This window comes from Fukomys damarensis, unplaced genomic scaffold (genome assembly GCF_012274545.1).
Source record: "Fukomys damarensis isolate Sample0158 unplaced genomic scaffold, DMR_v1.0_HiC HiC_scaffold_5, whole genome shotgun sequence".
Taxonomy (NCBI): domain Eukaryota; kingdom Metazoa; phylum Chordata; class Mammalia; order Rodentia; family Bathyergidae; genus Fukomys; species Fukomys damarensis.
Window position 1 is genome coordinate 20639445 of NW_022900917.1, and position 27537 is coordinate 20666981.

General features: G+C 41.1%; 1 long non-coding RNA gene across 5 annotated transcripts in view; it reads right to left on the bottom strand.

Moving 5' to 3' along the window:
- Nucleotides 1-27537, bottom strand: part of LOC104859118 — a 104574-nt gene that overhangs the window by 31647 nt on the left and 45390 nt on the right. For 4 of the 5 annotated variants that reach the window (XR_004515792.1, XR_004515790.1, XR_004515786.1 and 1 more), the window contains exon 2: nucleotides 26587-26769. The exons of the other annotated variant lie outside the window; for it this stretch is intronic. This is a non-coding gene — a long non-coding RNA (uncharacterized LOC104859118). The remainder of the gene's footprint in view (nucleotides 1-26586; nucleotides 26770-27537) is intronic. 5 annotated transcript variants of the gene reach the window in all.

Below are 27537 nucleotides of genomic sequence, written 5' to 3' on the forward strand. Positions count from 1 at the left end.
TTCCCCCCCTCCTCCTTTTGGTACTGGAGATTGATCTCTGGACCTTGTGCTTGCCAGGCAGGCAGCAGAACCACTGAACTAACCCACACCCAATTCTTATAATTTGCCTGTCAATGGCTTTGGGCTTCCTGAGGTTCTTCTCTGGGCTTTCAGGTGGAGGTTAGGGAGCACTGAGCCTCCCCAGGGGAACTGGGAATACTCTTGCAGCCTGGCCAAGGACAGCAGCACCTGTTAACTAGTTTTACGGGAAACCACAAAGTCTCCCATCAAAGGAAACTGTTTCTGCTGTTAGCTGACCTTGCATCTTCTGCAGTCACCTCTTTCCTCTAAGCTTAGCTGTGGGCCGTGCCGCTTGGGCCATACTGGGTGCTCTAGGTACAGCTGCAGTCACTGCAAATGGCCCTTGCTGTGTATCGAGGGAAAAGCACTAGATTTTGTACACACACTTATAAGGCACCTTTTGATTTAGCTGGGGATGGAAGCTACTGACATCAATTTATTGGTGTTCCATGCAAATTTTAGCTTTGAACAAGGAGATCACACCAAGGGGCGGGAAACAGTGACTGAGTCTTTGTTGCTCATTTTATGTTTGAGAAACCTCAGCTCAAGGAGATGAGACTTCTCTGCCATGGTTATTGAGCTCATTTGTTACAAAGGAATAAATGTCCCTTGCAAATGGAAGGGGTCCAGGGGCCTAAGGGTGAGGGGTGGGGAGAGGATGGGGAAATAGGTGGAAAGAAGAGATGCCAGGTACCAGGTCCTAATAACCTCAATGAATGCGGACATTATAGGCCACAAACATGAACTAAGCTCAACAACGTGAACAAGAATGAAAAGGGGGGAAAGAGAGAACTAGACGAAGAGGGAGGAGGTGGGAGGGAAGGGGATTAGAAAGAGACACAACTGCATCATGTGCATGAACCAACACCCCAAGATGATTGTAAAATGCATGTACTGCAAACATGTACTAATGAAAAAGATAATAAACCTGGTGTTTTCTGTGAAGCTGCTTATACATAAAAAATAAGCCTGTAGTTCCCACCTAGAGTAACACTCGGGCCCCTGGCCCACACTTCCTGCCCCTTGGGCACCTCTCTAACTGGCTGTCTTGCTTCCCAGCTCACTCAGGCGGGCGGAGTGGCATTGGTGAGGTCTCACGTTGTGCTCTCCAGACTGTATATAAAGCAGAACATTTCTGGGCTCCTGCATTCTCCCTGCCAGGCGTTTCAAGGCCTTTCCTGGGATGTCTGAATTCCACAGGCAAAAATCTAACCCTCTGGAATGTGGCTGTTGTTCTTTGTAAGACTCTGGGGGCAGTTTGTTTAAGATAAGGAGATGACAAATAGGCTGACTTAGGAATTCCTAAAGGAAATATTGAAGAAGCACGGCGCAGTCTACACCTGCCTGGCACGGGCGACGTCATCCCTGCGGAGGAGTTGCAGAAGGGCTGTGGGGCGGGAGGCCTAGCCCCCAAAGAGAAATGCCATTCTGAAGAGAAATGGCCCTTAACTTGTTTTCTTTCTTCTGCCAGCCATATCCCTATATGGCTAACACGCCCCCCTGGCAGCCATGGGACTAGAAAGTGGTGGGAGTGGAGACAAATGGTTGGTTAGAGGCTCAAACTCTTGAGTCACAAGCCACTTCCAGCCCTTACTGACCTTGTGGCCTTCAGCCTCCATTTTCAATGAGGTAATCACATCATTATGTGACTAATGAAGACAATATAACATTTTGAGGAAGAGTCCTCTGGAGTCTGCATCAACCTCCTTCCCTCACCGTGACTTCTCAGCCCTTTTCAGTGGTTTTTTTTTTGCCTCACATCTTCCCCTGTTGCCTTTGACTTTGTCCAATGAGCTGTCATGTAGCCAAACTCTGTCCAATGTCACCAATGAGCTGCATGTAGCCAAACCAAGTGGCCACCTCTCTGGGATGATCTCAAAGGGCTCATGAGGGCTACTGCTCCTCCTTCTGGAAACACCCTCTGCTCTTGGCCTCCAGACAGAGTTTTACCCTCCTCCCTTTCCTCCTTGGCCTCCCTCCTCAGTAGCCTTTCATGGCTCCTCCTTTAGGGTGGGGCCTCCTTTCTCTCCTCACCCTCTCCCAAAGTGATTGCATTCAGTTCTAAGACTTTCAGTGCCAGATGGAGCCGATGATGTCCAAATCTACAGCATCAGCCTGAGTTTCTCCGGGAGTTCCATGCAGACATATCTGACTTCCTATGAGACACAGCTGCTTGGGTGTCAAATGGCCATTCTGTGCTGCACATGGCCACAGCAAGGCTTACGTCCTGCTCCTACACCTGCTTCCAGTCTCTACAGGAGTGTTCTTTGGTTGTTCTTTCTTTTGTGACCGCTTTGCTGTGCCAGAGTGTACAGAAGGCCGGTGACACAGACAGTAAAAGAATTGGCCAATAGACAAGGAATAGAGGAAAGATGAGAGTTTGTTTAGATCACTAGGCACGCTGTTGAGAGGGACAGCAGGTGAGTTTCCGAGACAGGAATCACTCAGTCAGAGGGAGACAGCAGGGTTTTGTAGGGGAATGGAGATGTGGGAAAGGTCTGAGGTGGCAAATGTAGGGGTCTTAGAAATGCTTCTTCCTTCTGGGCATCCTGTCCTTTATTGATCTTTCAGGAACACCTGTTCTGTAACTAAAGGTAGACATTGAAATTGTGAATTATCAAGGCCTCTTGCTTAGGCCTCAGGAAAAAAAGGCTTTTTAGATTTAGATAAGGATGACCGTGTTTTAACCTTTCTGGGAAAGAGAACATTAGCTCAGGGGAGGAAAGGATTTTTTAAAATTTACTTTTATCATTAACTTTACTTTTATCTTTTTAGTTCCATTAGTGCAGTGCTTTATGACTGCCTGGTACATGCTGGGCAGAAATGTGTCATCGAAGAAGTATGGACGCCGAGAATTTTAACTTTGTCACCACACCCTTCCCTTTCCCTCCTGCCACCACCAGCTGACCCATCAGCCTGTCCTGTCAACTGCACCACAAAAACTTACTTCACACCCACTTCCCACGTGCACTTGTACCACCAAGCCCTTTATCTCGTTCCTGGGCTGTGCCATCCTCTCCTTCCCTGTGTCCTACTTTTGTTTCTGTCCCACCTTGTAACTGTGCCACTTACCTGCCCATGCCTGCACCACCACCTCCCCGCCATCCATCCTCTATCTCCTCCATTTCACTGCTGCCTCACTGACCCCTTCTCTATTTCTTGCGCCTGCAGAACTCATCTCCCTTTGCAGCACTTGCCGGAGAGGTTGACCTCTCCCGGAGTTGCATGCCAACTAGCCAACTTCCTGAAGGGCTGTATCTTGTACGCTGTCTGCTCTGACAGGCTTGGCTCATTAGTGCTGTCAGCAAGAACTGCCCTGGAATGAACATGTTTGGCCTGGCTCAGGCCCAGTACTCGACCCTGAATCACTCATGTGACAAGTGGGACAGGACAGGACCTGACCTCCAGGCATTGGGTAGTCCCCAGGGGAAAGAGGCTCCGCCGCCATATAGAGGGGAGGATGGTGGATGGATAAAACAAAAGGTATCCACCTGTTATTGAAAGATTCCACTGTAATTCTTTGGAGATTTCCAGCTTTCATCCCCTTCCCCTATGGCCACTTGAATGGCCCTAGAGGCTCATCCTAAAATATTTTTAATATTGTTATTGTAAGGATAGTTTAGGAACTCTCTTCCCCAGTCCTGCTCTCTTTGAAAAAAGCATGCAATGTTTGAAAGCAAAGGGCATATACGTTTTTAAATGATTACATGCCCAGCTGCATTTCTTTGTCTGGGATGATTGGGAACTGGATATAATTTCCGGTGAAAGAGGAGCCCAGGCACTCAGGCAAACACCCTTCTGGTTAGTCAGGTGATGTGATCCAGTATGGAGAAGTTCCACAAGGTTATGAGGCTGGTAATCCAGAGTGACTCACTACACTGAGTTGGGCACAGATCCTTCCTGACTGGAGGCGGGGGATTTCGGAGGTAATCAGTTGGGCCCGTGACCGTGTTACCATTCCATCTCTTCTCACTAAATCTCAGCAAAGGCTCCTAAACTTAAACTCTTAAATTGACAGCAGGCAGACAACAGCTTTGATACAGACATTGCAAGGAAAAGAATCCGCAGGTCTCTAGGGCTAGTTTTAATTTTCTTCTGTGATATGAGACACAGGAAATAGCATGAAGGAAGCTCTTCCTAGCAGGCCTAGTTGTTCTGCTCAAAGGGCTTCACCCCACATTCTGTCTGACCAATAGTGATGGGTGAAGCCAGGGGGGCACAAAGGTGTGGGTCACCATTCTACATTTCTGCTGTCCGTGGCTGGAAAAGCTCCCTCTCCCTTCCGTGGGTCTTAGAGGATAAATTTGCACTCAAGGTTGAGTTGTCAAAAGCCAAGAAGCACGGTTGCTGAGCTGGTCAATTTTAGATATCAACACATCTGTCCAGGAAAACAGGAGTTGGTGGCAAAATACACACATCCACTCCTAGAAGGCTGTGTGACCAGCCCATCCTCTGGCCAGGGAAAGTCAGAAACCAACAAAGACTGCAGAACGACTTGATGGAGCACATGTGATCTGTTGATTAGCAAAGACATTCTGAAAACGTTCATTCCCCTAACAGTGAGCCATTCCTTACTTGCCATCCCGCATTAGCTATGCCCTGCTTTGCCGATAAAAAGGTCACTGGCACAGTCTGTGCTTTGATGGTACTTACTCTGACAGTAAGTTTAAGGTCCAGGAAAGGCTCCAATTGAGCCAAGCATGCAGTTGCATGCTGCACTCAGGACAGGTGCATATCCAGATTGCATACTACGGGAAGCCCCAAAATGTGCATTTTTGCATTTTATTTTGAATTTTCCAAAAATAGAAAGAGTACAGAAAAATTGACAAAAGTAAAAAGAGACTAATTCCTATGTTTTTTTTTTTTGTGTGTGTGTGTGTGTGTGGTACTGGGGAATCACCTCAGGACCTTGCACTTGAGAGGCAGGCGGCAGCACCACTGAGCTAAATCCCTGGCACCCTACAAGATTTTTAATCTTCTGCTCTGGGCTTGTCTTCTGGCTCCTCTCGATCCATCACCTTGTATGTTCTGTGATGGCACAATGGATTTGGGGAATGAAAGTTTGAGGGGAACCAGTCGAGTTCCTCCACCTTCTTAGCATCACATCAGTCCTGCCCTTGCTTCTGCTCTACTCAATGCAAAACTCATTCCCCCTCTGTCCAGGGAGGGACCCTACTGCCTGTGGATCTCTTCTCCTCCATTGTCAAAGGCAAAATAATAACTTGTTTTTGGCTGCTATAGGTTGGCCCCATGCTCAATGCCTGACAGGTGATCCTTAGTCATGAGGCTATTTCTGATACAGCCATTGTTAAGTGGAAAATATTCTAAGTAAAAAATGCATTTAATAAGCTAACTTCCTGAACATGATAGCTTAGCTTGGCCAACCTTAAACATCCTTAGAATACTTACAGAACTCACAGGCAAAATCAAAGTGTTGACTACTTATTGAGCACAGGGCTGAAAATGAAAACCAGTGGTGGTATGGGTATGCTTTCACACCGTCACAAAGGCAAAACACTGTAAGTTGAACTATCATACACTGGGACTGTCTGTTACATACCACCCTTCCATCAAATTATCCCCTTGAGACAAGTGTTACTGTGCCCATTCAAGTGATGCAAAAACCATTACACGAAGTGAGGTAATTCTCTCTAAGTCTCTCAGCTACACAGGAAGGGTGTCTACCTGGCCCCAACTCTCTGTTCTCTGCACTTATTCTCACATCCCCTGAGGTGGCAGAGGGGGAATCTACCTTGTGCTTTCTAGTAGATGTTTTCTGCCTAGTGGAATGGGAGGATGAGCCAGGAAAATAACACGTGTGTTGCCATCCAACTGTGATGGCACAGGCCCCAGGGCTCCACTTCATAGGGCTGAGGGACTCCCTGGAAGTCTGTCCCAGTGTCATCCTTCCTTCTGCCCAGTCTCCCCGCTTTAGCTGTCATGCTCATGTTTTCACTTGTGTTCCATTCACAGCACTCATCGATGTTCCTGTCTAACTTTCCCATGTGTGCTAATGTATTTACTTTCTGGTCTTCACTGTTTAAAATGATTTGTAACAACAGAGCATAGCATACAGGGTGGAGCAGCGCAATACTCAATGAGTACTCAATACTCAAGAGCAGGTGTCACACTCAGGGACTGCTGAATCATCACTGTGGTCATCTCCCACTTAGTAAATGGACAGAGTTGCCAGGATGGTGACACGAAGATGCGTCCCTTCACATACTGGTCTTCAAAGAAAGATTGTCAGGCCAGATAAAAATGAATTCACTGTGAGACGCTACCAAAAAGTACTCCTAATTGTTTGAATTAGGAGCTCTGCAGGGGACACCGTCAATGTCACACTCAGTGTTCCTCTCTCCACAGGTTACACTAGTGGGTCCTGTCATCTCTCCCCAGCTCTTGTCCTTCACTGCTTTCCTTGCCTTCCCCTGTGAGAAGGAGGGGTGAGAGCACGGCCTCACACCAGCCTCTGCTCTGGCCCCACTCTCCACTTTGCCTGTGGGCCGGGCAGGCTGGGGAGCCAGAGATGCCTGGTACAATGGGGCAGGAGCTCAGGCCCCTGTGCCAGAGGAAAGTCAATGGCATGAATCCCCTGTGACCATAAGCTTGGGGGCCGGCTGGGATGTGACTACGGCCTGGGGATCCCCTGGTCTGGCCAAGGCTGGTTGCAGAGGAGCCGCCTGCGCTGTTTCCACCAACCCCACGGTCTTCTGGGGGTACAAAGGTGCCAGCCCCTTCCTAGACCTTGAGGCCTTTGCAACTTCATTCAGATGTTTCTGCCAGAAATTTCAGCCATGAATTTCTTTTTGGACAGGATGGATTCTGAGGAGTGTGTTCATTTCCCTGGCCACAGTCTGTGGTTTTGCCTAAAGGGCTGCCAAAATTTAAAAGCCTTAGGCCATACTAAGAAGGTGAGAGCCACTAGGCTCCTAGAAATCTGAGTGTAAAGGAAGAAAAGGGAATCCAGCCCTCAGTCACAGGGAGAAAACACATGATAGCTTTCAAATTTAAACATTGGAAAGGTACATAGTTCATTAAATATCATAATGCTATGAGTCAGATAGAATTTGCAATTTTCTCCCTTCTCACACAGATGTATAAAGTAAGAGCTATCCTTAAGAACTACTGAAAGTATTTTCACAAAGTTTTAAGCCACGTTTGAAAAATTTCTGAAGCAAAATAATGCAGAGGCATTCAGACCAAGCATGAGAAGAGCGCCCTCAAGAATGAGGAGGGCGCCTGCCTCCCCTGCCCCCTGGTCAATCCCCGGAGGCCGGGGAGCTTCTCAGGAGCACAGGCTTGGATGATCCGAGCCAACCAGCACCCAAGGCGCAGGCCTGTGCTTTCTATTCTGTCTTTGCTGTTAACTCCCCCCAGAACCCTGTGCATTAGCTCATAAGAGAAGGAAAAAACTGGCTGACTGAGCTCATTATAAAGTATTTTAAAAGAATATAAATATTTATGGTGAGAGATGATACTATACATATAATATATAGTACACACACACACCCCAATGGAGAGATTTTAAACATGTAAACTAAGCATTAAACAAGTTCATTTCTCTTGTTGAACAGAGAAAGCAACAGCTGTAGAAGGGTCAAGGAATTGGCCCAAGGTCATGCAGTGAATTTAGTGCTGGACTGGGGACTGGGGATGCCAGTCCAGGGTGCTTTCTCCCTGGTCAGTGAGTCACAATATTCATGACACAGGAAAGCTGGTATTTGAGTGTGAAGGGAAAAAAATAGATTGACGTGTCTGAAGAATAGTTTTGCAAAATTCTTATGAAAAACAGAGAAAAATAATTTTTCTTTTCTTCCTTTGAGAAGGATTGAAAAGCAAGGAAGTTATCATAGATTTGAAAGGCTAAGTGATAGTAAAAATAATAATAGATGTGAAATACTATGTCAGTAATCATAATAGTTGCCGATAACACACCCTAAGATAGGTCTGGTGCTTATGACTTCACTTTATCCTCATGATATTACTATGAGATTGAGACTTTTTTTCTGGACCAAATGACCAAAATTTTATTTTATTATTTTTATGATAAATTTTATTTTATTTTATCCATATCCCTCCTCAAGCCCCCTTCGCCTATGTACAAATCTTTGTTTCCATTTTTCCTCCTATTTCCAATTTTTTCTTATCCCTTCCTTCCTTTCTACCTCCCTCTTCCCTTTTTCCTCTTCCCATTTGAACACTTTCTTCCCATTTCCCAACATCGATTATACATTTCAGTCCTTATTTCCACTTTCAGTTTTTCACACCAGAGAATGCAGCATTTAAACATGTGTGTCCAATTTATTTCACTTATGGGTTCAAGGTCTACCCATTGAGCTATAAATGTCTGAAGACCATCCTTCTTTGTGGCAGAGTAGTACTCCATTATATATATATTTAAAAAATCTTCTTTATCCACTCATCAGCTGATGGGCATTTTAGATGTTGCCAAGATTTAGCTAATACAAACTGTGCTGTTATAAACATGGTGTGCATATATTTCTGTGTCATGATTCTTTGAATTCTTTTGGGAAGATATTAAAAAAAGCGATGCCTGGGTCAAATGGAACCTCTAGGTTTAGTTCTTTGAAGTATCTCCATATTAATTTCCACACTGGTTGCCCCAGTCTATACTCCCACCAACAGTGGAGAAGGGTTCCTTTTTTCCCACAGCTCCTCCAGCATTTGTTATTGGTTGATTTTTAGAGCAGCCATTTCACAAATGATCAGTGATGTTGAACACTTTTTCATATATTTATTTGCCATTTCTAATTCTTCATCTGAGAAGTGTCTTTTTATTTCAGATGCCCATTTTTGCATTAGTTCTTTTAATTTGGGGGGTCTATTCTTATCACCATATTAGCAAAGACAAAACTGAGTTTTATTTTTTAAAAATTGCCAGTTAAATGGCCTGCAAGTGTGGATGGCTGGATGAACTCAATTTTGTAGCCTCACTTCAGTGAACATTAGCAGAGAGCTTGTGCCAGACTAGAGCCCAAAACCAGTCATAGGAGACAGACTAGAAGGATGCCTTTCTCGTGTTCCTTGATAAGTTAAACACACATACATCAACTCACTTAAACCTTTCAGCCACTGTAAGACCTGGTTACCAAGCTTTCTTGAGTTCCATTTTACAGATGTAGAAACTGAGCCGAGAGATCAAGTAACTTGATAAGGGAAGAGCCAGGGATCAACCCTAGTTTGTTTACTTTGACCACCATGCTCTATTTCTTCCCAATACTCGACGCTGTCATCTGTAAAATGGGGATGTAGCAACAGTTATAAAGTTTAGAGGAAGATAACTCTTTGATGGCAGATCAATAAAGGTATTTTATATACTATTAAGCGCCAAGAAACACTGTGTGGAGATTAAAGCAGTTTTGTTTAGAACCATAGAATTTAAAACTTGGAGTTTTCCTTAGTAATTAAAAAAATTTTTTTAGATATCTTCTAGATGCCTCCTTGCAGTATTCCTTCCACAGGCATTACTACAATATGCTTGGACCCCCAAGATGTAAATTCAGCTTTCTTGTGAAAACCATCATCAGTTAAAATGCTTTGCAAGATTGATGAAGAGGAGAATTAAACATCAAAATAACAAGTTGGCTCCCAGAGAGTTGTCCCATTGACCTTGGGATTCTGGAAGAAAATAATTAAAGCAAGGACTAGGTAGGGCTCCCTACAAGATTTATGGACTGGAAAATATCTCAACCATTCCACCTCTGGGTAATTGCTTTATTGCCAGTGACCTCCACAATGGAAAATGTGTGTCGGGGGCAGCAGGGGTGGGCTGTGAGTGATCTAGGCAGCCGGAGACAAAGCAGAGGCAGGGAGAAACCTCACTCTTGTGGAGAAGCAAGGGCGCTGCCACACATGCTCAGTGTAACCCACAGAGCTGAACTATAAGGTCAAGGCGGGAGGTGGGAGATCCACAAATAGTCTTAATAGGTATGTTCCCATGCACTTTGCTTAGGTATTTCCTGTCTCAATTTTGACCACAGCTTCTTCCCCACTAACATATAGGCCCATGTGCTTAACTTTCCCAAGATAGAATAGTTGCTGAGCAGGAACTCTGCAACATTTGTTATTTAAAATGGCATGTGAGGAAAGTGACATTCGGGAAAGCTGCCCATATCTGCTCTCCCTCTGGCCTGCTGGGGCCCAGTCTGCAGGACCAGGTAGCTGTGCCCTTCCCTGTGGTTGCCACCACTGATACTCCAGCACCAGGAGGGTAGCCGCACCTCTCCCCAGACCTCCTGATTGTGCCAGTCCTTGGACCCAGTCTGCAGAGGAACAGCTGGTTATAAAGTGTAATTTTCTGAGCTCCCAACTTTGAACATCTTTAAAGAAAGGGCAGGGGAAGCCTGTAGTAGAACTGTCTGGAGTTCAATCCTGCAGAAGGTCAGGGAGCTCAATTTGGGCCTTGTGGCCTGAGGTCAACCTGCATTGTGGGGGGGTCTGCCATTGGCTAGCTGAAGACAGGAGGATTTGGTTCTGCACATGGCTGCGCATGATGTGTATTATGACAGCAGATATATAGTCTGAAAGAAGCCCTTCAAAGTCATTTTTTTCCTTTTTTTTTCTTTTCCTCATTCCACTCTGTAAATTCTTTTTTCTGTCCTCTTTCACCAACTCAGTCTCTTGCTCCACCATATTGTCCCTCATCTCCCATTCTGTTCCTGCCCTGACTCAGTTTCCTTTTTTTTTATCATTTTTTTCTTTTTTCTTAATGTTCTTTTTTTCTATTATTGTGCCTCACTCAAGGGTCAGTAGTTTCAAGGGAAAGTGAGTGCCTATTGCTGCTGAGGGGATATATTCTTGTCCTTATACTTGCATTCTGTCTATCCCTTTTGAGTTTAACAGTTTCCTAAAGATTGTGTGGTTAGGGACAGGGATTTAGCTCAGCAGTTCGGAGGCCTGCCTTGCAAGCGCAAGGACCCAAGTTCAATCCCCGGTATCCCCCCCAAAAAAAAGATTGTGTGGTCATTCTGTGTCATCTGGCTTCACTTGAAACCTTCTCCAGTTCTTTTACCTATCTACTCCTCTCATCCTAACTCTGTCTAGGCCCCCATCCTAAAGGGTAAATATGTTGAGGAGTTTGTTCACGGCAAACATATTTTGGGCTGCTTCTTGATTTTAATTTAATTCACATGCTTTAAAGCTGACAGATTAATGACTACCACAAGTGGTCAATTTGCAAGTTGTGATTTTTTCCAATTGTGTTGCTGATTGTATGGATTGGGATAAAGGATAGTGATTGATTTGATGAGTTGTTTTCTGATACTGTGAAAATGAGAATGTCTATGAGTCATTAGAGAATCAAAAGCTAAAATGCAACTATATCAGGAAGATTTAATAACCCAGATAATGAATCAAGGACAACCCAACAGCAAAAATAAAAATGAGAAAACACTTAAGAAAGACACAAAGACAGACTTCCAGTTCACCAATGGCAAACACTCAGAACTCACAGCACAGGAAGTAACAAAACAGTTTAATCAGGCTCTAGAAAAATTCAAAACAGAAATAATTTCCCAGATAACCATAGAGATGGTGAGCAAAATGAAAGTCATGATTTGAGACTCCAGAACAGAAACTGACAAAAATATAGATGAGCTCAGGACCATGACAGAAGCCATGAAGGCCCAGCACAAGAAAGAAATGGAAACAATGAATACCCATTGGAAATTGCCCATAGGAAAGAAATGGAATGCATTAAACAGATTCAAACAGATATCCAGGAGATCAAAGCTCTATTGAAAGTGTATGCAACAGAATAAAAGAATACGAGGATAGAATCTCAGATATAGAAGATAGGATCTCAGACAGTGACCGTGAAAAGAGAGGTCTCTTAAAAACAGTAAAGGATCGTAAGAAATCGGTCCAACAACTCCTAGATGATGCAAAGAAGAATAACATAAGACTGATAGGAATCCATGAAGTAGCAGGAGAAAATGCAAATGACTTTAAAAAAGCTGAATTAATCACAGAATTAATGAGAGAAAACTTCCCAAACAGAGGGGAAGAATTTGATGTACAGATAAGTGAGGAATATAGGACTCCAACTAGCCACAATCACAAAAAATCTACACCTAGACATATAATAATCAAGAGCCCAGAAATCCAACAGAAGAACAAAATACTACAAGCAGTAAGAGAAAAGAAATAAATCACATGTAAAGGAAAGCCCATCAGAATCACAGCAGACTTTTCAACAAAAATACTCAGGTCAAGGAGAGCCTATAGTGAGGTATTTCAAGTCCTAAAAGAAAATAACCTCCAACCTAGGCTGATGTATCCTGCAAAACTCTCTTTCAAAATGGATGGGAAAATAAGACACTTCCATGACAAAGAACACCTGAGAAACTTCATGAATACCAAATCAGCACTATAAGGAATTCTAAACAATATCCTAGAAAAAGACAATGAAGATCACAACACCATGAGGCCCACCAGAGCAAATCAAATAGTCAAGGCAAGAAACTAACAGGAGAGGGCAAAAAATTAAAAAGAGTCAAGAAAGGGACAATAATAGGACAATAACAAGTCAGTACATATCAGTTATAATCATCAATGTCAATGGCCTCAATTCACCAATCAAGAGAAATAGACTGGTAGAATGGATTAAGAAGCAAAATCCAACAATACAAGAAACATACCTAGTGCAAAAAGAGCCCATAGACTGAAAGTGAAAGGGTGGAAAACAATTCTCCATGTGACAGGAGCCCAGAAAAAAGGAGGGGTAGCAATCTTATTCACAGACAAAGTAAATTTCAAACCAAAACTGATTAAGGAGACAAAGACAGCCACTACATCCTTGTAAAGGGAACAACTCAAGAGGAAGAGATGACAATCATAAACATATATGCACCAAATATAAATGCCCTCCAACTATATAAAACAAATATTAAGTAACATGAAAAACCAAATAAGCACTAATACAATTGTAGTTGGGGATCTAAATACCCCACTATCATGAATAGACAGATCATCTCGGCAAAAAATCAACAATGAAATACTAGAACTGAGCCAAGCTTTTGAATGCATGGACTTATTAGACGTCTATAGAGTGTTCCACCCCACAAAATCAGAATATACATTCTTTTCAACTGCACATGGGTCATTCTCCAAGATAGACCACATACTAGCTCACAGAACAGGTCTGAATAAATGCAAAAGAATTGAAGTCATCCCCTGTATATTATCAGATCATAGTGCAATCAAGCTGGAGATCAATAACATAAGAAACCGTAGGAACTTCACAGACACATGGAAATTGAACAACACTTTCCTGAACAATCAATGGATCACAGAGGAAATTAAAAAGAAATCAGACAGTTTTTACAAATAAATGAAAATGCCAATACAACATACAGGAATCTATGGGACACAAAGAAAGCAGTTCTACGTGGAAAATTCATAGCACTGAATGCCCACACTAGGAAAACAGAGCGAGCTCAAATAAACAATCTAATGATGAATCTCAGACTCCTAGAAAAACAAGAGCAAGAAAAACCCAAAGCTCATACAAGAGAGAAAATTATAAAGATTAGAGCAGAAATGAATGAAATGGAAACTAAGAAAATGATGCAAAAACAAAAGAATCAAAGTGTTGGTTTTTTGAAAGAATAAATAAAATTGACAAACCCTTAGCTAACCTTATAAAAAAAAGGAAAGAAAAGGCTCAGATCCATGCAATTAGGAATGAAAAGGTAAAGTCAAAACAGATCCAACAGAAATCCAGAGGATAGTCAATACCTACTTTCAGAACCTGTACTCTAATAAAATTGAAAACAGAAGAAATGAACAGATTTCTAGATACTTATGAATTACCAAAGTTGAACAAAGAAGATAAAAACATTTTAAACACCCCAATTGCAATCAGTGAAATGGAAAATGTAATTAAAAATTTACCAACAAAGAAAAGCCCAGGTCCTGATGGATTCACTGCTGAATTTTATAAGACATTTAGAGAAGAACTACTGCCATTACTCTTCAAACTTTTCAATGAAATTGAAAGGGAAGCAATACTTCCAAATTCATTCCTGGAAGCAAGTATCACTTTGATTCCCAAATCAGGGAAAGATGCAACTAAAAAAGAGAACTACAGGCCAATCTCCTTAATGAATATAGATGCAAAAATCCTTAATAAGATACTAGCAAACAGAATACAGAGGATCATCAAGAAGATCATCCATCCTGACCAAGTCAGATTTATTCCAGAGATGCAAGGGTGGTTCAACATATGAAAGTCAATAAATGTAATACATTATATTAACAAAGTCAAGGACAAAAACCACATGATCCTCTTGATAGATGCAGAAAAAGCATTTGACAAAATTCAACACCCATTCATGATAAAAACCCTGCAAAAAATTGGAATACATGGTCTATATCTCAACTTAATAAAGGCTATCTATGAAAAATCAACAGCCAATATCATGTTAAATGGCCAAAAACTAAAAACCTTCATGTTAAAATCAGGAATAAGACAAGGATGCCCACTACCACCACTCCTCTTTGATATAGTTCTGGAAACATTAGCCATAGCAATTAGACAAGAGAAAGAAATTAAAGCAATAAAGATAGGAAAGGAAGAAGTTAAACTGTCATTGTTTGCTGATGATATGATACTCTACATTGAAGACCCCAAAAACTCCACCAAAAGACTTCCAGACTTAATTCACACTTTTAGCAGAGTAGCAGGATACAAGGTCAACACCCAAAAATCAATAGCCTTCTTGTACACAAATAACAGACTCACTGAGAGAGAAATTAGGGAAACAATTCCTTTCACAATAGCATCCAAAAAAATGAGGTATCTAGGAATCAATCTAACAAAAGAAGCAAAAGACCTCTACACTGAAAACTACAGCACTCTGAAAAAAGAGATCGAAGAGGATGTAAGAAAGTGGAAAGATATCCCCTGCTCCTGGTTAGGAAGAATCAACATAGTGAAAATGGCCATACTACCAAAACTCCTAAACAGATTCAATGCAATGCCAACTGAAATTCCAACACTATATTTCACAGAACTAGAAAAAAGAATCCAAAAATTCATTTGGAACCAGAAGAGACCTAGAATAGCAAAAGCCATCCTAGGCAACAGAGACATGGCAGCAGGCATAACAATTCCCAATTTGAAACTATACTACAAAGCCACTGTGATAAAAACAGTGTGGTACTGACAAAGAAACAGACCTGAGGATCAGTGGAACAGACTGGAAGACACAAAAACAACTCCAGATGTACTCAGCTACCTCATCTTTGACAAAGGAATTGACCATCGCCACTGGAGCAAAGATAGCCTCTTTAATAAATGGTGTTAGAAAAACTGGATTTCAACCTGCCAAAGATTAAAACTAGACTCTTATCTTTCACCATGCACTAAACTAAAATCTAAGTGGATTAAAGATCTACATATTAAAACAGAAACACTAAACTTGCTGGAAGATAAGTTAGGCAGAACTCTTGAAGACTTTGGCATAGGAAAAGACTTTATGAACAAATCCTCAGTAGCATGGGAATTAGCAGAAAGAATTAACATCTGGGATCTCATCTTATTAAAAAGCTTCTGCACTACAAAAGAAACCATCATCAGAACTAAGAGACAACCTACAATGTGGGAAAAAATTTTTACCAGCTGCTCCTCAGACAAAGGACTATTATCTAGAATATATAAAGAACTCAAAAGAAGCAGTCCCCCCAAATACAAAGACCCAATTAAAAAATGGACATCTGAAATGAACATTTCTCAGACAAAGAAGGAAAAGTAGCAAGTAAATATATGAAAAAATGTTCCACATCACTGGTCATTCAAGAGATGCAGACGAAAACAACACTGAGATTCCACCTCACCCCACAAAGAATGGCTGCTATCAAGAAATCACACAATAGCAAATGTTGGTGGGGTTGTGGGGAGAAAGGAACCCTTCTCCATTGTTGGTGGGAGAGTAGACTGGTGCAACCACTGTGGAAATCAATATGGAGATACCTCAAAGAGCTGGGACTAGAGGTTCCATTTGCCCAGCCATCTCTCTGCTGGGTATCTTTCCGAAAGAATCATATCACAGTGATATATGCGCACCTATGTTTATAGCAGCACAGTTTGTAATACCTAAAACTTGGAAACAGCCCATTTGTCCATCATTTGGAAACTGGATAAAGAAGATGTGGTTTTTCTATAAAATGGAATACTACTCATTCATAAAGAATGAGAAATTAGATTCATTCATAGGAAAATGGATACATATTGATGATATACTCCTAAGTGAAATAAATATGTCACACATGTGTAAATACCAAATAGTTTCTCTGGTTTGAAAAAGTATAATAGTACATAAGATCCTAATGAGATAATTAACAATGTGAAATAGGAAGAAAAGGGCCAAAGGTGTTGGGAAAGTGGGAAGGGTAGGCACAAGATAATAAGGGAAAAGAAAAAAATATGAGAAAATGGAAATAAAGTGTTTGCAAAGGGGAAGGTGAGGAGGGGGTGAAGGGAGGGCAGGGACAAGGGGGAAAAAATGAGAACCAAGACCTGTCGTGTAAAGGTACAAGATCCCAATAATGAATGTAATTGTACTGTATACCTAAAATGTACCAATAAACTCAATTAAAACTAAAAAAAAAATGGCATGTATTTTTTACAATGAGTACTAATCAAAGTCAGCCATTATTAACAGACACAGTTTGTTTTCTGAATATTTTGATCAGTGATTGGTTGAATCCACAGATGGAAACCCACTGATACACAGAGAGGAAGGTACAGACTGCAGTTCTTCTAACTACCCTGTTCCTACAAACTTCCTCTGCATCCTCGTTTACTTCCTGCGCACCTGCTTGTGCACAATTGTATCTCTGGAGCTGGGTCACTGAGCAGTGTACAAGACCACAGAATCCTTGCTCTCCAGAAGCTTATATTCCAGTGAGCAGAGACAAATCACATAAAATATATAAGAAAGAAAGAAAGAAAATATTAGATGGGAGTAAGCACAGGAAACAATGAGGACCCATTGGCAAGAGTCTGTCCACCACCCTTGAAAGGTCAGACAGGTGGGTGGCTGGTCTTCTGGTTCCTGTGTCAGTGACTTAGTCACCTTTTCTTTAAAATTCACTTCTTTGCTTAGTCAGGTGCAACTGAGTTTTAAGATGTAATTTTTTAAAACCATATCATGAGTCATATGGTTATATGACACACACTGAGGTGCTGAGGCCAAATGTGAGCCACTGTCAATTCATTACTCTCCTGTGTCTCCCAAACACCCTCTCTCTCTCTTTCTCTCTCTCGTACATAATCTGTGCCAACTCCATTTCCCAAAGCTCTCTCCCCTTTGCGAAAGTCCTCTCCATCTTCATAGTGGTGTGGTCCAGGCCTTTACCACTCCCCTCCCAGGCTCAGGCCGCAGCCTCGTGACGTGCTGTCCAGGCCCTGCTGTGCTCCACAGCCTCATCTTTTGGTTCTAGGAAGGTCTTCCTCTTTGTCCTCTTCACCTCCTGCTCCTAGCCTGGCCCTGTGGAGACTCAGTGAATAAACATAGACCTTCTCCAGAAGCGCCTGTGATGTGATGGAACAGCACAGTACTCTTCCTCACCTCCAGCCTGCACTTCCCTGGCTCCTTTCCTCTGTCCTTTGTCCTGGGCTCCAGACCTTTCATCCTGGTAGTCCTGATCCAAATGAAGTTGAGCTTACTGTTGTTTCAAAAATGTTTTCAAACAGAACATAGTATTTCAAGTGTGGGCAGAGCAAAACACAGTGGTTCTATTTCTTCATTATAGCTAATTAGCTTTGTAAACATAGATTTTAAAGGCAAATTTTATGAGTTTTGAAAATAAAATATATTTGTGTAACTACCAACCCAATCAAGACATAGAATATTTTTATCACTCCAAAGAGGTTCCTCATTCCTTTCCCAGTCCAGACCCTCACCAACAGCAACCATTACTCTGATTTCTGTCTACAATTTAGTCTTACTAGTTTCAGATTTCCTTATGAACAGTCATAGAGTATGTAATATTTTGTGACTGGCTTCTTTTACTCAACATGTTTTGAGATTCAGCCATGTTGTTTCATGTGTCTGTACTTTGTTCCTTTTTGGGGCTGACGCATATTCCCTTGTATAAATACTATGACTCATTTAACCTCCTGTGTGATTTACATCTTGGGTTATTTTGTTTGGGGCTATTATAAAAAAAGCTTCTGTAAACAAGTAGTTTTATAAACTTCTGTTATCATTTATCTTGAATCAATACCTAGAAATGGAATTCCTGTATCATAATAGGAAAAAGTTTATAAGAAACTGAGAAAATTTTCCAAAATGGCTGTGCCACTAATGTAGGAGAGTTTCAGTTGCTTCATATCTTTGCTGACCTTTAGTGCTATATCTATTAATTTTTTGTCATCCTAAAGGGCAGGCAGTTGTGTTTTGTTGTGGTTTAATTTGCTGTCATTCAATGAAGTTGAGTACCTTCCATGTACTTAATGGCTTTTTACATATCTTGTTCTGTGAAAGGCCAGGTCAGGTCTTTTGTTATTGCTGTTTTTTATTGGGTTTATCATTTTATTAATGAATTGTAGGAGTTCTTTTTTTGGAGGGGGTACTTGGGGATCAAACTTGGGACCTTGTGCTTGTGAGGCAGGCAGTGGAACCACTGAATGAAATCCCTGGCCCTTGTAGGAGTTCCCTAATAGTATCTGGATAGAAGTTCTTTGTTGACATGTGCTGTGAATAGTTCATTCAGGTGGAGTTTGTATTTTCATTTTCTTTTCTTTCTTTTTTTTTTTTTTTTTGAGACAGGGTCTCACTATGTAGTTGAGACTGACCTGGAACTCACAATGTAGTCCAGGCTGGTTTTGAACTCACAGTGATCCTCCTGCCTTAGCCTCCTGAGTGCTGGGATTACAGGCGTGTGCCACCACGCCTGGCCTCATGTATCCTCTTATTGAAGGACAGACATGGACAGATTCTATTTCCTTTAAGCATTTGTCACATATTAGGTCTCTTATTATGTTGGACATGTGGTAACTTGATTACTTTAAACCTCCAAACAAAGCTATGAGTACATTTTATTTTTTCAATTCACAAATAAGGAAAATGAGGGCTCAAAATATTAAATAACTTGCCTACAGACACACAGATAGTAAATGGCAGGTCCAGAACTTGAGTCATCATTTTAACCCTGGTGCATCATTGTCTTTTGGTTTCTGCGCAGCCACTGAGAAAGGGATCTCCCTGCTTATCTGCCCTACTGGGCTGCTGACTTCCCAGTCCTGCTCATTTCTGACTTCCTTGGGTGCAGGACACCTGAGGAGCCCTTTTGGAACCTGCTTTATTAGCTGAGTTGCTTTGGGATGAGGGCCTTGAAGCATCCCTGTTGTTTTTTGTTTCTTGCTTACACTGCAGCCTTGCTGCTTCAGCTGCTATGATTTGGATTTGGCTTGAATGTGTTGGATGGTGGTGCTAAGCAGTGGTAGGATCTTTAAGAGGCTGGGCCTAGGGAGGCACTGGTAGGTCACTGGAAGCGATTACGGTAGTTCTCAGTGGACTCATAAGTTCTTGAAAGACAGATGTTATTAAAGAGCACAAGTGACCCCTCTCACTTTCTCTGGTTTCCTGTCTCTCCATCTCACATTGCTTCTGCCGTGTTGTCATCTGCCATAAAGGCCTCACAAAGGGATGAATTGATAGGGCCAACCAAACTTGGACTTTTATCTAAGTAAACCCTTTTCTTTTATAAATACCCAGCTTCAGATACTGTGTTATGGCAACCAGAACCAGGCTATACTACACCAGTCTACCTTCAGCCCGAAACAAATGCTTTGTTGGGCCCATTTCACTAGTTAGATAATCAAGGTTCAGAGAGAATCAGAGCATATAACAGCAAATTGCAATATTGAGACTCAAATCTAGGTCTCCTGCCTCCAAAACTAAGAATATCTCACACCTGGCTGCCTTTCTGGGAAGTAAGTTACCTATTGAGAAAGTAGTCCAACAGACACGAGAGGACCACAGGATAGCAAAGCTGTACAATTAAAAAAAGTTTCACAAGGCTCAAGTGTTACAAGTTTATAATTCTGCCGAATAACTGAGTATATATGAATAAACTAAAAAATAGATGAAAGAATGTGGAAAAAACCCTATCAGTAACATCATAACTCACTGCTGTTTGCTGTTCTCTGTTATCACAAAAAGGTAGAATTATGAGATGAGTGGCCAAGGCAGGACTTGGCATTAAATAACCCAGAACACATAAATGTAAAGCAAGTGTGGAGCCCTGATTGATATTCTCTCGGGCAATAAATTGTCAAGACAGCATCTATTCCCTGTATCTGATCAGGAGGAAAGTCTGTCTCCAAAATGAGATCACTGTGGATAAGAAGGAGGACCACAGGAGGCAGCGTGGAGTCACAAAATCCAGGCTGGCCAGGAGTGAACCAATCTTGATGTTGAGTCCAATTTTCTGAATTTATAAAGCAATGTCCCAAATCAAGCCTTTCTTGGACATTTACCATCTGTTTCTGACTTGTTCCTTTCTCTGGGTGGAAGATTTGAGGCCATGTTCTTCTGTCTTGACGGCTTTTCAGCTGGGTCCTGTGCATTGCAGAGTTTGAGAGCTGTGGGCAGTGGGTTAGCCTTTAAACATTCTCCATGTGATGAAGTAGTCACCATCTGGAAGTGCTGCTAGTGTTCAGTGCTTCCAGAAATGAGGTAACCCAGTGGCTCATAAAAAGGTATGTGGTAGGTTTCAGCTGCTCCTGACTTCGGCTGAGGTCAGTGGAATTCTTATGAGCTAAACTGTGAGCCACAAGTTATGAGCCTCAGATCATTAAGCAGACAGATTGGGACTGTCATCCAAATCGATAAATTCTATAAAACCATCTCCACCACAGTTTTAGAAGGTAGTTTTATAGAGGCATTCATAGGAATTCTGCAAAAATCATTAGCAGTGACGTGGTAGAACAGACACATCCCTAGTCCTTCCTAATGTTGCATATATTTTTATAATAGCAAAAAAGGATAGAAATAACTAGAAACAGAAATGTAGCAGAAGAAATAAAAATGTTTTACATTTATTCTTTCACTCTCCAGTCATTTCTTGATAACCTAAGTATTATGTGCAGACTTACTTACTGAAGATGCAGAAATGACAAACACACTCCCTTCTTTCAAGGGAGCCCATACTTAATGATAGAAATGGACACCTGTGCAAACCTAGTTGTAATTATGCAGAAGACACTTTGGGGAGCACAAGAAAGAATGGATTATCAGGGAAGCGGAGGGTGGGCATTTGATGCTGCCAATGAATTAGGTCCTAAAGGGCATATAGGGGTTTGCCCAACTGAAATATTAGGGGGAGATTCCAGGGAGAAGAATTCCACATGCAAGGGAAAAGATGGACAAGAGGAACAGGGAGTTTGGAAAACAGCAAATCATTTAATATATTCCAATATTTGAATTTTGAACCACTGCAGTAAGGAAACTTAAACACTTTCTGTAAATCATATACATACATTGTAGTGCCCATGTTATCAGTTCACAGAACAGTGTAAAATAAGAAAATGGGGTCAGAGAGTGTATAGGACTAAAAAGAATGAGACAATATGAGTTCAAATACATGATACCCAATTTCAGCCACTTGGACCAAGGGTTTCCCCTAAATCCTGGTGAGAAATGACTGGATGTTGATATTACAGTTATACCATAGACCATATATAAATATACAAACTTTTAAGCTGCATTTATTATTTCCAAAGCATGGGTTCAGTCATTCTCAGAAATCAATTTGTTATATTAGAATGGCCTGAAGTAAATAATGTCTTTCAAGTACTGATAAGGACAGGTATAAAAGTAGGTAGAGGACCGATATGTGCCCAGTGGCTAGAATAGAGAGATTCTTACAGGATGGTTTCTGCGAATGATCTGAGACATAGTAAATACTCAATAAATGGTAGTTCAATAGGGGCAATGGGCCACATAAAATAAGTGAAAATTCACAGGGCAGCCCAGGGAAACAGTAGATTTGAGCTTGTTGACTAGGTTGAGCTTGTTGAGTTTTGTTGTCTATGTGCAGGACAATTAAGAAACACTGAAAATTTAGACCTGTGTACATTGGAGGCCAAATTTATACTATCCATGAAGCACCAGAACTCCAAGTGAGAAATTAAATAAGAATTAGTACGGAATCACTGACAACCCTGAGGGCTTTAGTAGATGTGAATATTAAACTTCCTTGTAGAGACAATTCATGGCCACCAGGTTCTTAGGACCTCCCCGGGAGGAAAAAACAAAACAAACCACAACAAAAAACACAAAACTTCTCTAAGAATAAGTTCATAATAAATAAAAATTACAAACTATTTGAAGAACCAAACTACCAAAGGAGAATAAAGAAACATAAGAACTGAAAATAGAGAATGGCTTCAGAATAACAAGGAATTTGAAAATGAAACAAACAAATATGTCTACAATTTTTATTTTCTTTTCTGTTGAGTTTATTGGTACAATCTAGGTCTATAATACAGTTACATTCATTACTGGGATCCTGTACCTCCACATGACAAGTCTTGGTTCTCATTTTTTCTCCTTATCCCTGCCCTCTCTTCACCCTCTCCTCCCCTCCCCATTAACAAACTCTTTATTTCCATTTTTTCATTTTCTCATATTTTTTCTTTTCCCTTATTTCCTTGCCCATACCCTTCACCCTTTCCCTACACCTTTACCCCTTTTCTTCACACTTCACCCTATTACCCATCCCATTAGGATCTTGTGTACTATTATAGTTTTCACACCAGAGAAACTATTCAGTATTTACGCATGTGTGACTTATTTATTTTGCTTAAGAGTATATCCTCAATATGTGTCCATTTTCCTATGAGCATGTAATAAATTTAACTGGAAGCTGGGAAGAATGATAAAATAGTTTAACATGCATATTCTTTTGTTTCTGGTGCTGGGGAATGAATCCAGGGCCTCCTTCATGCTGAACACAAGTTCTACCACTGAGCAGCATTCCCCTACCTCCATCTGCAAATTCTTAAAGCATCCTTAAAGCTTCTTTAATGCTTCACTCTTGTGAACTGACTCACATATGAAAGTTGAAATACAATTTGTTACCGATGGAGCCAAAATCCACCCAATCTTGTCAAAAGCAGTCCTTTTAAAATTATTTTGGAAAATGCAGAGATGGAAAATGCCAATGCAGTTGAGTTAAAAGAGGCATCTCATTTTGTCCTGTTAATTAAACCAACTGTGAAATAGTCATAAACAATTGTTTCTACACATATATCATCTGGTGCTTTCACTTTGCTTAAGAGTAGACTTCTCAGCTGGGTGTGGTGGTGCACACCTATAATCCCAGAACTTGGGAGGCTGAGGCAGGAGGATCACTATGAGTTCAAGACCACGCTGGGCTATATATATATAGTGAGTTCTAGGTCAGTCTTAACTACAGAGTGAGACCCTGTCTCAAAAACAAAACAAAACAAACAAAAACCCAGTAGACTTCTTATCCCTTTGTTTTGTTAGTAAGAGATGTCAAACCCCAATAAAAACTAATAACAATTTTTTTGTATGTTTCATTAGAACAACATCCCACAAGGACTTAGTTTATTTTCCTCCATAGAATTTTGACTTCTTTCAAAGTCTGCCAACTCTAGGGTATGAAAGTACCAGATAAGGGCACTGAGGTGGAGCCCCACATTTCTACATATATATTTGGAATCTCTAAGTGAAGTGGTCCTAGACTTGAGACTGAATAAAAATTGTGGAAACAATTTTGAAGGAATTATAGCATTGCCATAATATTATTTGCTAGAAAAGAAGATTCACAATAAACATCTGTTAATATATTTTTCTTTATTTGCTTGCTTATTTATTTATTTACTTACTTATTGTGGCACTAGATTGAACACAGGGCCTTTGCACTCAACTACATTCACAGCTCTTGTTTTGTTTTGTGACAGCATCTCACTGAGTTGCTAAGTTGTCCAGGTTGGACTCAAACTTGTGATCTTCCTGCCTCAGCCTCCCAGAGTGCTGGGATTACAGGACTGTGCCACCAAGCCTGGTGCATAATTTCATTTTAAAAGTAATATTTGAAAACAAAAATCTTAACAAAGAATATAATCTCGAGGACAAAGTGTCCTCAGATTTGTATATAAGTACTTTCTGAGAAAAGTACTTTATAGCACCCTTGTTTTTCCCATAAACTAGTAAAATCCTGGTCCTGGTTTCTGATTCAGAGTTCTCCAGCTTGGGCATACGGGTCATATGTCTCAACTCTGATTTTGAAACACAGGCTACTGAATTCTAGAACCCATGCTCACTTAGACACACACTCAGCTATAACCTGGCAGTCTCTATACCCCCAGACCTATCTTTATAACTTGACCAGATATAAAACTATTTGAATTTTGAGTCTTTGTTATAGTTGCCATTACCCTTTACATATGCATTCTCTAATTTCATCTAAAACAAAACAAAACAAAAACTCTACTCTGAGCAGGGATTATATTTGCCCTTATTTTGCAGGTGAAGAAACTAATATTCAGAGTGGTCATTCTCTAAATTCACCCACACATTCATACATTGGACAAGCATTTGTTCAAAATTTCTGAGTCCTGTGGCACTGTGGTAACTTCCAGTGAAGTCGAGATGAGTAGAACCCATCTATGTTCTTACTCAAGGTCGTAGAGATAGTTATTGACAGAGTTAAGACTGCAGCCCAGGTGTTTTGGTTGTAACTACTCTGCTTCTCTAGTACTCTGCTGCCCACTGTGTCTTTCTCAATTATGAATAGCTCTTGCTACCATACACAGCCCTTTCTTCCCCTGCTTGTGGTCTGAGCTCTCTCCTTGGCCAGGCTGAGTTATGTGGAACTCCAGATGAGCTTTCATTATTTAAACCATCATTGTTTAGACATAAACTTCAAATGGCTGAGCGGTTGAAGTGGAGTTGAAGGATGCAAAATGGGAAGAGGACCCAAGAGGAAGTATCCCAGCCAGTAAAATAAAAGCCCTGCAGTGAAGCAGGAAGTTCAAAGACCAAGTATTAGTAACTGAACATAAAAATGCTTACAAACCGTTACCCTGATACTTCCAAGCATTTGTAGTACTGCCCCTGAGAGGAATCTGCTAAATTCATTTTTTTCCAATCCCTGATATGCCAGTGGTGTCTTAGTTGAACTGCTTGGTTCCTTACCCCTTCATCTTCCTTTGTGCTGGCTTCTTGTTTGAAGCAGCTTTTGTTTAGAACTTTGCCAGAATATAGTCTCATTATGCATCACCGATTCCAAGCCTGTTTTCTTGGCCTCTGATGGTTATACCTTGCCTGCACCTGCCCGTGGGTGACTGGACTGATGGGTCCAGGCTGCATGGTAGTTATAACTTTGGATGTCGATCTTACATATAGTGCTATGCAGTTATTTTCATTTATACAATCTTTGCAGACACTCTTGTTTCATATGGCTGCCACTTTGAGACATGTTAGAAGTTAGAGATGGTTTATAGAGATAGTTGTAATAGTCTAATGCAGTGCTAAGTGATGGGTCATTATGTATTTGTTTATGACAGTTTTGGAGTTAAAATAGGAGAAAAATTAGCCTTAACCTGTCACCTAATTCTACTATATCTTCAGTTTAGTTCAAAATAGAATAAAAATATATCACTATGAGAATTCCAGGAAGCAGATTAATTTGAAGAAAATTTTCTGCAAAACAGCCATTATGAAAAGAGCAACAACTCAGATTCTTGGGTGAAAGCCATATGTAATTGCCTATTATTTCCTCCATTCTCTGCTAATTCTTATTGTCTTTCGCAGTTGAATAACAGTAAGTAGAAAGTAAAATATCAAAATTCTCACCCCCACCCCGAATCATAGTACTCCAAGAACCACATACTAAAGTTGGTCTTGAAAACCCTGTGTCTCCTCAGGAATCTTCTAAGGCCAACTGAAATTATGCACAGGGGCAGCCAGTGTCAGACAGTTCATTCTGCACCTTGGGAACATACATTTCCACAGCCTGGGTAGATAGGAAAGACACCAGGTATGGAAGAAGGGTGCAGAAGGGCGGGTGAAGGAGCATCTGACCTTCTTTCTTGCTCCAAAGGATGAGAATGCTCTAATGCTGCACAGATTTATTTGCACTAACAAGCTCTTATTTCAAAATGCAATTACCCATGGGATGACTAAGCCTATAGTACTGGAGATCACATTAAATTCAATTAAGTATTCTGCAATCAGACACATTATTTTGGGGCAAAGGAAAAAAGATACACATTCCAATTAAACAGGGATGAAAAAGTTAATGATCTTGGGCCTAAGGATTATCAAAGGAGCCCGTGAAAAGTACAAATTTGCTAACCTTTCTCTCCACCTCATCCCCATTGTGATGCAGGAAAGGCTGGAGAGGGGGCCAGGAGTCCATAATTTTAAAAGCTTCCTGGGTCATTCAGTGCTGCCAGACCGGGGATGAGCTTTGAGGAAGCATAAGTCTTGGAGGGTGTTTTGCAGCCCTTCAACCAACCTTCACAGTCTGATCCTCAGCTTGACAAACCCTGAACTTGATGTTGCGTCAGGGCTCCTGAGGGCTGATGTGCTTACAAGTCTGCGGGAAGCTCCTATGTAAACCAGAGTTCCAGCTCACCAGTTCCAAGGAAGGGAAGTTCTTTTCAGAGACCAAAATGCTCCCATCTGCCACGAAGAAGACCTGGATAGACAAAATTGTAATCACATGGCTGCCTGATGTGGATCTGTGAAATCTGATCAAAGGGATGCTTGCTCCTGAAGGCATTTCCATTCAGGCTGCAGGGAAGTGTACTGAATGATCTTTTACTGTACACCCTAGATCAGATATCCTTGACCTTGGCCAGAGCTGGAGAAACGCTGCCAAATTCTTGCCCTCACACATCTTTTCCAGAGTCTCTGAAGAAAAACATTTTTTGAGTGTTCATTCTTGCTGTAAATAAGATGTATGTTATTAAATTCTCCCTTCCTTAGTTGAAGTCACATTTCATTCCTGTCTCTCTGGCCACCTATACCGTACTCAATGTGTCCAGACCCCCACTGACATCTTGGGTGACTCTTAAGTGGTTAATGCCTTCTCTACCCCTTTGCTCTGGTTGTACACTCAACCTCATGGAACTTACATTCCAGCGGGGAGGAGAGATGTAATACATATATCTTAAATATAAAAAAAAATAAAGTGTCAGTGCTTTAAGAAACTAAACCAGAACAAGGAGTGGAAAGTGCCTTGCTCTGGGAGCTAGAAACTTGCAATGACATTCTTAAGAGCAGGTCATAGATAGCCTTGTTTGTCATCATTGTATAGTGCACTAACTATAGGAGTTACAATAATGTTTTGTAACTTCGTTCAGTATAACTAGTGGACAAAATAGTCATATAGATAATTTGAAAACTTTTCCAGTAGTAAACAGAAACTACTGAATAAAATATGATAACTATTTATAGATTTACT